Here is a 9871-nt window from a genome sequence, read left to right as displayed (position 1 = left end):
GGCCGCCCCGCGCCGCGCGCCCCCAACAGCCGAGCCCGGAGCGCGCACGCGCCGGCCTCCCTGCGTCAGTGTCTGCGTGCGCGCGCGCAGACAGGCCGGGCCCGACCACAACCACCTTGGCGAAGCGCCCGGCCGCAACCAACTTCCTCGCAACCGGGGGGAAGAGGGTTGAACCAAGGGAAAAGAGTTCTGTAACCACTTGCCCCGGACTGAACCAACTTCCATATCGGGGGGCGGGGCAGTCTGAGATGAGCAAGGTCAGCCCCTCTCAAGCTGCAGGGCCTGGTTTGAAGCAGCCCTGGGAGAGGAGGGGCGGCGCGAGCAGCGAGTGCCGGGGGTGGGGTGCTGAGCTATGCTCGACCCGCAGGGAGACCTCGGTGAGAGGAGACTGGGCCCCTGAGGGAGCAGGGGTAGGGGGATCCCCCAGTGGGACCTGGTGGGGGTCTCTTCAAGCCCCGGGGGGGTCACATATCTGTTGCAAACAGTGCCCAGAAAAAAGATCACTCACCTGAAAATCCTAATAAATTAAACAAACCGCAGAGCCGGAAGGTAAAAGCGGTGTCCCGGGCAGGACATTTCTCCCCCTGTGCTGCGATCCTGCAGAAGGAGGAGCCCCTGGGCCCACCTGAAGGCCCTGCGCAGGAAGCAAGAGTAAAGTACTCAAGATGTTTCAGCTCAGCTCGTTGCTGGCACAACCCAAGGGCTGCCTGCTCTCGTGTCTCAGGTTTGGGCTCGGGTCAGTCACAGCCACCTCAAACCTGAGGCCTGTTTTTAACCCAAAGCCTTTGCTTCATAGATCACAGCCCAGCCTTAAGGAAAACAGCAAACTGACTTAAGGGGCTGAGGAAAACCAAATCCTGTCCTGAGCTATTGCACTGCAAGCAGCAGCTGGTCTCACAGGGCCCAGCAGTGAGTCCCAACCAGGGCACCTCCTGCCAGGACTAGGACTCAAGCAGATAAGTGCAGGCACAGGCTGGGCAGGGCTGCTGTCACTGCCCAGCCCCCGCTGCAAGGAAGTAAGCAATGAAATAAGTTAGTTTTTTAAATGTGGTGCCCCTCAATTCACAAACATGGAGGGTGCCTCATGTTGAAAAAGGTTGAGAGGTAGTGAGGTGTAGGATGGCAGCCCTGCAGAGCCTCCAGGATGATCTATCTGAACTTGTGTCTGTTCTTCTTTTGAAAAGGTGCTTATCCACAAGAAACAATTTTCCATTAAGGTACCTGACGCTATGTATTCTTCCCTTTACTTGTTCTAAAATCTGTACCCTGTAATTGAGTTCCCTGTTTTTTGACTCTGCTCTTGGGGTCTGCATCTGTAATTTGTGTTAATAAGCATTTTTAGCTGTGCTTCATGACTTCGCAGTGGCATGCTTGTCGCAGATATGTTTAATGTTTTCAGTTATGTCCAAAAATAAGATGCCATTCCTGTCCTAAGGAGTTTACAATTACTGTGAATGGACCAAACTGTTCAGACTAATACATGGAAATGCTGTTCTGGATGGGGTGTCCCCTTAATAGCCTTTAATTAGTATATTTTTACAAAAATACTTTAACATACAGTACTTGATACCTCTTGCTTGCTTGCCTCTTCCCTACATCCACCTCTTCCTATTGTGCACTAAATTGTCTTATAACTGCCTTAATTGGATGGATAGCTTCATGCAAAGGGTACCCATAACATGTTATGAAAGTAATATTCAGCAGGCTTCTAAAAACTAGGCTTGTGGTAATGTTTTGTTTTCATGTAAAGCATAAAACACATTAAGGATTTTTTTTTGTTTTGACTTGTTTTGGGGAGTGTGCTAGCAAGTAAAATAAAGTATGTATATAAATGTCTGCCAGTTAGGAGCCTTCATTTTTTAAAACAAGCTGCAAAAGTTCAAGTCTATGTCATACTGCATGAACTTGAAAAAGCAAAGAGAAAACAAAATTGTGGATTCCAGTTTTCCCCCTTTCGTAGATCACGTGTAACCTTTATAATGTGCTTTGGCCTGGAAAAACTAGAAGTTCCAGTATGCAGTGCTTCAGGATGGTGACATTAAGATGAAATATGGAATGCTTGATTCTTCAGTATTAGTTGTCTGCATCACTTCATTGGGTGCAAACAGCTAGAATTTGCTTCCTGTAGCTTAATTGGATGTAAATCTCAAACTTGCTGCTGGGGGAAAATGTAGTTTTGATATGCATGTTCATTTTTATGTGTGTATTTTTTGCCAAACTCTCTTTGAGTTTTGTTTTTGGACAAATAAAAATCTAATGCTAATCTCAAATAAGTTTCACATGCTTTAGATGCTAAAAACTTCAGGCTGATTTATGGTTTCACATCTTAAAGCTTGAAAACACTACAAATGTAACAAACATAATTGGCTAAGAAAGTAAATCCTAGGGAAGTGGTATATTACTGTTGGAGTTGGCCTCCAGGAGCTTAATTAATATTAGATTTTTATATAGCATTTACTCACTAGGCTTCACAGATTTTAAGTCTAGGAAATTCAAGGTCAAATAAAGAACCTACAGGCTAAGTGCTTAGTATGCCGCTGTTCTGGATTCACCCTTCTACTTGTCTCGTTGTTGAACAAACATATTATTGACCACCTTTCTATTTCCTTCCTAGTTTTATCCAGAGCACAGAGAAAAGCAGCAGTCTTGTACAATAGGCCTACATCCTTACCAGTAAAGAAAATTGCCTCGGGGTTGGGTGGCAATGCTAGTCTTAACAAGTCTGTAGAATGGATGTCCTTTGATTGTTGCGTGGAACAATATCATTCATTCTCTCTTCAGTGAACATCTCTACTTTTCTTTTACTCATGTAGAAGATTAAGGTGAGTTTGGGGTGATTCTAGTGACATTCTTTTAGTCCAAATTGTGCTGTTCATCACAAATTCTGCCATGGAAAAGTTTTCTAATATTTCGTAGGAACAAAACCAATAGGATTCTAAAGAAACCCAGAATTTAATCTAGAATAAAAAAAATTTCCTATAATTTCTGGACCATTCCATGTAAATCTAGGGAAAAGCTGTAATTCTCTTATCCTATAGTATAGTTTAAAAATGGATAGAGGTTTTTTTTATGGAAATCTTCTGAAAAGCAGAAGGAAAGTATGACTCCTTTGTCACCTTACTATATTATTATTATCAATATATCAGTCAACTAAATCTTTATATATTTAATCGACTCAGATTCAGACAATAGTTTATCCTAAGAAAGGACTGCAGAATTAGATACAGTATCTGTGAGGTTTTTGTTTGGAAGTCCTAAAGCACGGCACAGTATGGGCAGTTACTATGCCGTGCACACAGTGCATGGCTAGATTTTGTTACTACATCACCATAGCAGAACACTATACTAGGGGAGTGCGCGGCTACGGCGACTTAGCTGGCAATCACATGTAGACCCACACAATCGCTGTTGCCGTAGGGTGATGTTTAGATGTGCCCTGTGATGCTTAGATTCAGTACTCAAACTAGATTTGTGTCCAGAAATAACATCCTTGTTAGCAATAGAATATGAAGATGAGAGATAACAGACCTGATTACCTACTTTTCAGCCCTATTGCCTCTCTACAAGTTTGTGTACACAGGGTCAAGTCCTTACCTCTCTCTAAAAGTACAAAGTTTCAAGAAGTTAAATGAATAGAGGATCTCAAACAAGAATGCATTTTTTGCAGAAAATAATGATTAAATTGAGGCTTCCTGACCAGTGATTTAAATTATGATTTGAATCAATTTGATTTAAATCAAATCCACCCTGATGAAGTTTCAAGGTCAGCCATCAGTTTGCTAAATTGGGCTTGCTTATTTTGCCAACATCATTCCATTTATTTATAAAAATAGTATTTAACAAAATTAAAGGAAGATTTCTCTACATTTCAACTATATGTTCTTTTTCCAAAAGGAGCTTGGTACTTGAAGCTCATACAACGTAAAAGATAGAACACCCAAATCAATAGTTTGGATTATTCATGGCTTTTCTGTCACCCTTTTACTTTGCAACCTCATATCATTTTTGTGCTTTATTGCCTTTTGGTCTTTTTTACACATCTTGCTTTTCCAAATTGCTTTTAAGGTAACTGAGAAATTATTATCTGAACCACATATTTTTCAGAAATGCTGTCCTGGAAAAATGCAGGCTAACTTCCATTTTAATGTTTTGGCCTATATTTCTAACCTCTATGACCATAGAAATATTATATTTTCCCAGTTTTTTTCCGTGGGAACATATGTACGGAGATAAATGATTGGGAATGATTAAACTTAATTTTATAAGTATGTGTGCATAAAACCTACAGTTACATTATATACATCTCTCCCTCCAAAATTGTCTCCTACTTAGGGATATATTTTCATTTTTCAAATTTGCCGTTGACCCTCCCTGCATTAGTGAACACAGCAATGCCTTTCATGTAACTACATGCTACACCATGTAGCAAGGTTTATGTGCCAGATCCTCATAGTCTGTGAAAACAGCTTGTTGAAACACTTTAAAGCCAGGAATTATTTGCAGTGAGATATCTGTTGGTAGCAATTCACATCAAACTCTCTTTTTGTTAAAGTAAATTGTATGTAAATTACAAGTTGCTAGTGGTGACTAGCTGTATTATTCTGATGTCAGGCAGGGCTCTGTCTTCTGTATACAAACAAGTGCATGGTAGAACAAAAGATGGGACAGATACATTTACTTGCTTTTAAATAAGGCCCTTTACAGGCTCAGTAAATCATGCAATGCAGATAGCCAGACAATCTCCTGTCAAGAACTTGTCTTCAGATTTGTAATATAGTAGTATGGATTAATGTAAAATTGGTCCAGTTTGAAACTACAGAAATCTTAGCCAGAGCTTCTGTCTGAGTTGGTTGTTTCTAGGGTTTTTGCCCGCAAGACTTTCTTTCTCAGTCCTTATCCCTTCTCTGGTCTCTCCACAACCTGCATCAGGCCTTTTTAATGAAATATTAATAGGATCATATCATTTGTCAAAGTATGGATTAGCTTAATCTGTTTATGTAGAAGTATAAATATTTATGTAAAATCAAAAGCATTTGGCTTTCATAGCATGCCCATCCATGGCAGTACAAAGCAACCTTGGCGAAAAAGGTCTTATTCTATCATCTAAATGTGTTGATACGCAGAAAGGGACTATAAGAATTTTTGGCTTGTAGAAATAGGCATGAAATTTTTTAATTGCCTGCAAATTGTCTTTTATTACATCTGTAAGACATCTTCCCAAGATCACTGTTAAGTTTTTGTTAGAAGTTTTAAAAATATATGTACACTTTGAATCTTACATTCTTTTGTTGTGTAAAATACTCATGAGTATAGTTAGGTATCAAGTAAAATATCAACAAAAATATTTGAACATTCATTTAATGCAGGAATGCTTAACCTCCAGCCCACAGAGCCTTGGCATCTGGCCTGCAGGGTTCCACGTGAGTCAAGAAGTTTGGCAGCAGGGGAGCAGTGGGAGCTAATACTGCCACACCTCCCCACTGCTCAACTCCCAAGTCCCCCACGGGCCACGACCATCCCCCATGGCCAGATGGACTTGGGCCATGCCCCTTTCCCCTGCACAGCTGGTTTGGGGTGAGGTGGCCTTTAATTTCTTCCCGTCTATCCAGGTTGGGTCTGGGCCACAGCCTCTTCCTCCCAAAGGGTCAGATCATGCCCCCTCCCCATTCCACAGGGCCAGTTGGGCTGCTGCATTGGGGTTGGGCTGCCTTCCACACAGCTGGATGGAGCCCTGTCACACCTGACCTGGGTGCTAGATTGGGTCTGCTGGCTGGATCCGGCCCACAGAGGGAACAGGCATCGCCCATCTGCCCCACTGTACAAAAAAGTTGTGTACCACTGATTTAATGTACTGACATGCACATTAAAAAGGTACTTTTTTGCCTTGCAAAATTGTACTTCTTGTTCAGCTTAAAATATGTAATATTCAAAAGATAGTGCAGAAATGTATCTATAAACATGCCATAACATTTGAGGATAAAGTTGCTCTTCCATTTCTTCCTGTCTTCTTTCTTCATCAATTAGTAGTTGGAAGGTAGGGTTGTGACATCCTCATTAGTTCAGTGATGTACTCCTAATTAAATCAGTTAATCAATCCTTTCTTCCTGCTTTTATCTATGCTGTTTGAATCCTAATGAAGAGGAGGGTGCCTAATGTAATGATTCTCATCCTGGGTGCCTTGCCTTCTAATCCTTTCAGGGGTGTTGCACAGTGCTATGCAGTGTTACCACTATAAGGTATGCAAACATGACTCACAACATAAACTCAGAGATTTCAGCAGAATTCTGTAGTGTTTAAAACATTCTGACGTATTGTGTTTTTTATGAGTCTTTGCAAGAATTGTTCTGTTGTTTTTCTGTAGCCAAAAAGCAAGTGGAAACTAAGAGCTGACATTTTCCAAGGGGTACCTTCAGTTTAAAAAGTTGTAAACCACTGCCTAGAGGTTAAAGCCCAGAGATAGTGGTAACAAAACAAACCAACCTAGGTTTACTGTGGATCCTCCTCTGACTTGATTTGAGATTCTGGGCAATTAGCTTAGACCAAGAACCTATTTCTTAAAAAGCTCTGACAAAAGTCTGCAAGTGTACATTCATATGTGGAAGTGTGTTTTAGGGACAAAAGGGGGAGATAAGCTTCAACTGTCTTTTTTTAAAAACATATTTGTCATGAATGGAGCATGTATGTATTGAGGACTTGTCTTTTGGCTCTCAACTTTGCACTGAGAGAATTAGTCATTGGAGGTACCAGGTAAAAAGGTCTGGTATGAACACAGCCTTGGTGATGGGCCTGCACAGCTAACTTTGGCCACCTGTACACGTTGTTGACTTTGTCTAGATAACAGTATTCTTGGATTTTTTTGTCTCTTGTAATTTACTATGATGATTCCCATTTGATACTATGGGAAATTTACCTAGGACAGATTAGGAAAGTGAATTAGGAAATAAAAGAAACAAGATGAAGAGGAAAAAAGATGTGTGGAAACAAAGAAATCAGGAAGGCAGCTAGCCACATATCTCTCTTACTGTTAGATTTTGCTGTCAGTATTCTTGAGTGGGGAGCAGGAATGTAGCATGTGACAGCGAGAAGTGGTGGCATGACTGAAAGGTAAACAGTTTGTTCTAGATTTTCTCGACAATCAGAGGTAGGTATTATGTTGGCCTTTCAAAAGAATAGGTAACTGGATAAAATAGTATCTATATAAACTTAGCTAAAACCAACAATAGTATTAATTGCAAAACAAATACATTTTGGGGAGAGAAAACAAAATGATTTTTTTCAGCTCTTTCTAAAGAAGCAATTAAACAAGGGGTATAGTACCATATTGCCCTCTTCACACAAGTAACACTAACTCCACTGTTCCTTCATGGAACAATATGCTTCCATAGTACTATTTTCCATATACCAGTTCCTTGCAAAAACAAACAAAGAGATAGACTAATGGGTATAATGACTTGGACAAGCACCTAGCTGGAGTCATCCGACCCCAGCGTTCTTTCCTGCCCAGGGCAGGGGGTCGGACCCAATTATCTACTGAGGTCCCTTCCGACCCTAACATCTATTCGTTTATTAACTAATATTTGATAGGTTTTCTGTACTGTGCTACATCTGTTCTTTCTTACCAGCCACTCCCCAGTGATCACAGGTAAGAAAATCCAGCCTACCATGCCAAGCTGTTCCATCATCAAGTTGCTGACATGGGCCCTACACAGATAGAGAATTGGCTAGCTAGGGCTGAGGGAGCCCTGTGTGTCTGTCCCTCTTCAAATTAAAATAGACACAGTAACTTAATTATGTACAGATACGTTATTAGACATTCACAATGTTTTATATTGAATCTACTTTTAATTTATTGTTTTTCTCCTAGGCTCTGTTAGAAAATGAATGCCCAATATTAAAGCAATCATGTTACTTGCTATACTTTCATTGGTATACTGGAAAGCAAATTTAGCCATTTCTGGAAGTGCTGAAATGTGTCAACTTATGCTGCATATACATAAGAGAAAAATGCTTAATGTTTTATTCAGTGACGTTATATTCGTGGGCAGCACTGAATAAAAGGCAGGGGGGGGTTGTTTTTTGACCTATATTCTACAACATTTAAACGCCTTCATTTTTTCCATTTTTTTTCAAGATATATGACACAATTATTGAAAATAAACTTGTAAATTTTGCCAGTGTTCAGGACTGGAAAGGCATGGGCCAGTTTTGAACTATCTTGGGATACAAGATTCTAGCCACTAGATGTAACACTTATTCCATAACAATAAAATGCATATAGTAGTAGCATATTAAAAGGGAAGTGAGCAGAATGTGGTAATGAACAAAAGAGAAGTGGGTAAAAAGTCAGGAAAATTAAAACTAATGCCAGCCACTTCCTGCTATGCTTTAAAAAGCCTTAGCTTTGTTAAAGATCACATGAATTCCTTAGTTGTACAGTTTCCATTTCAAACGGCTGAATTCAATATCTTCCATGTTACAAGGATTCCTTTGCATTTGCCATCACGTGCTGGGAACTCACAAATTTTCATAAACAGATTAAGGTGAAAGGCTTGTCAGTATCTGGACTGGAAACTTTTTAAGGAAAGCATCAAGAAGAGTGAGTGCTAATGGATAAGTGATATTCTTTCTGAGTCAGTACTGATCTATCAATAATAGGGACACTTTGCTTTAAAAGCAAGAACCTGAATACTCAGAATCTTTGAATAACCTGTTGCACTCTACTCAGAACACAAAAAAAAATTGCAACTACCCTTTTGGTTGCAATTGTGGGGTTTTTTCAAAACTGTATATGGTCATACACAAACAAAATGTTTTGCCATTGCTGTTTTCAGGATTATTTTTCTTCACTAAATAAGCATGTTGCTGGGCAGGTAGCAAACTTACCATAACATTTGTTGTTGAAGTGATGTCTTCCATTGTTCAGCAGTTCTTTGCAGTGAAGAAGAAAGATCATTCCCAGTGTTTTCTCAATGAAGAGATTTCTGCTGTACATGATACATGTTACATGAATAAAAATCTGTTCTGCCTTAAAGCTCCCCTCTCACTTACTGCATATTCAATTAAAATATGTTCACAAGGGGATTAGTAAATGTAGTAGTGTAGTTATGTGGCTTTTTGTAAGGTACAGGTGAACTAAGCTAAAAGGTTATGGTGATAAAGATTTAGGATCCTAACAATGTATTTATTCTAACAATGTATCCTTTAAGAATGAAAAGTTTAGAAATACAGAATTCGTGTGTACAAAGGAGTAATCACTGGAAGTTAAAAGTTGCAAGATATTTTTATAATTTTAAAGTGTAATTTTTTTATTTTGCGCAAGTTAAAGGCATTTGCAAATTAATTAGTGATAATGAGGGTCTGTCACGTGAAGCACTTTTTAGTCTAACCAATAAAACTGGAAAGACTACATACTTTAGTAACACATGGATCAGGTCAAATGAGAGTTAATTTAATGTTGTAATCATTACTTGGGGCTATTGACCGTTTGTCCCAGGACTGTAAATTATTAAAATCTCTTCCAGCTTTTTAAGTTTTTGGTGTTTTAATAAAAGTGTTGCCTTTAATTCTGTTAGAGTTAAAGGTCTATGGAAGTGTCATTCATTAATATTCTGTATGGTCTAATTTTGGCATAAAAAATTACTTCCTGCTGAATTCTGTGATACCAAATGTCAATTACAGAATGTGAAATAGGTAGCTGCTTCAATTTATGCAGTGTTTTCACTTATGTTGACACCCAATCCTGCAACTACTCCTAGAATCAACATAACAAACTTAGAACATAAATATAAAAAATCTTAACAAGTAATTGGTGGATACTGAATAAGCCGCTCTTAGGAAAATTAGTGCGGAAACATTAAAAACACTGCCTTTG

This window comes from Gavialis gangeticus, unplaced genomic scaffold (genome assembly GCF_001723915.1).
Source record: "Gavialis gangeticus isolate Ggan-Ray unplaced genomic scaffold, GavGan_comp1, whole genome shotgun sequence".
In the NCBI taxonomy this organism is placed as follows: domain Eukaryota; kingdom Metazoa; phylum Chordata; order Crocodylia; family Gavialidae; genus Gavialis; species Gavialis gangeticus.
The sequence above is the reverse complement of the archived record's forward strand: the minus strand, read 5'-3'. Positions refer to the sequence as shown.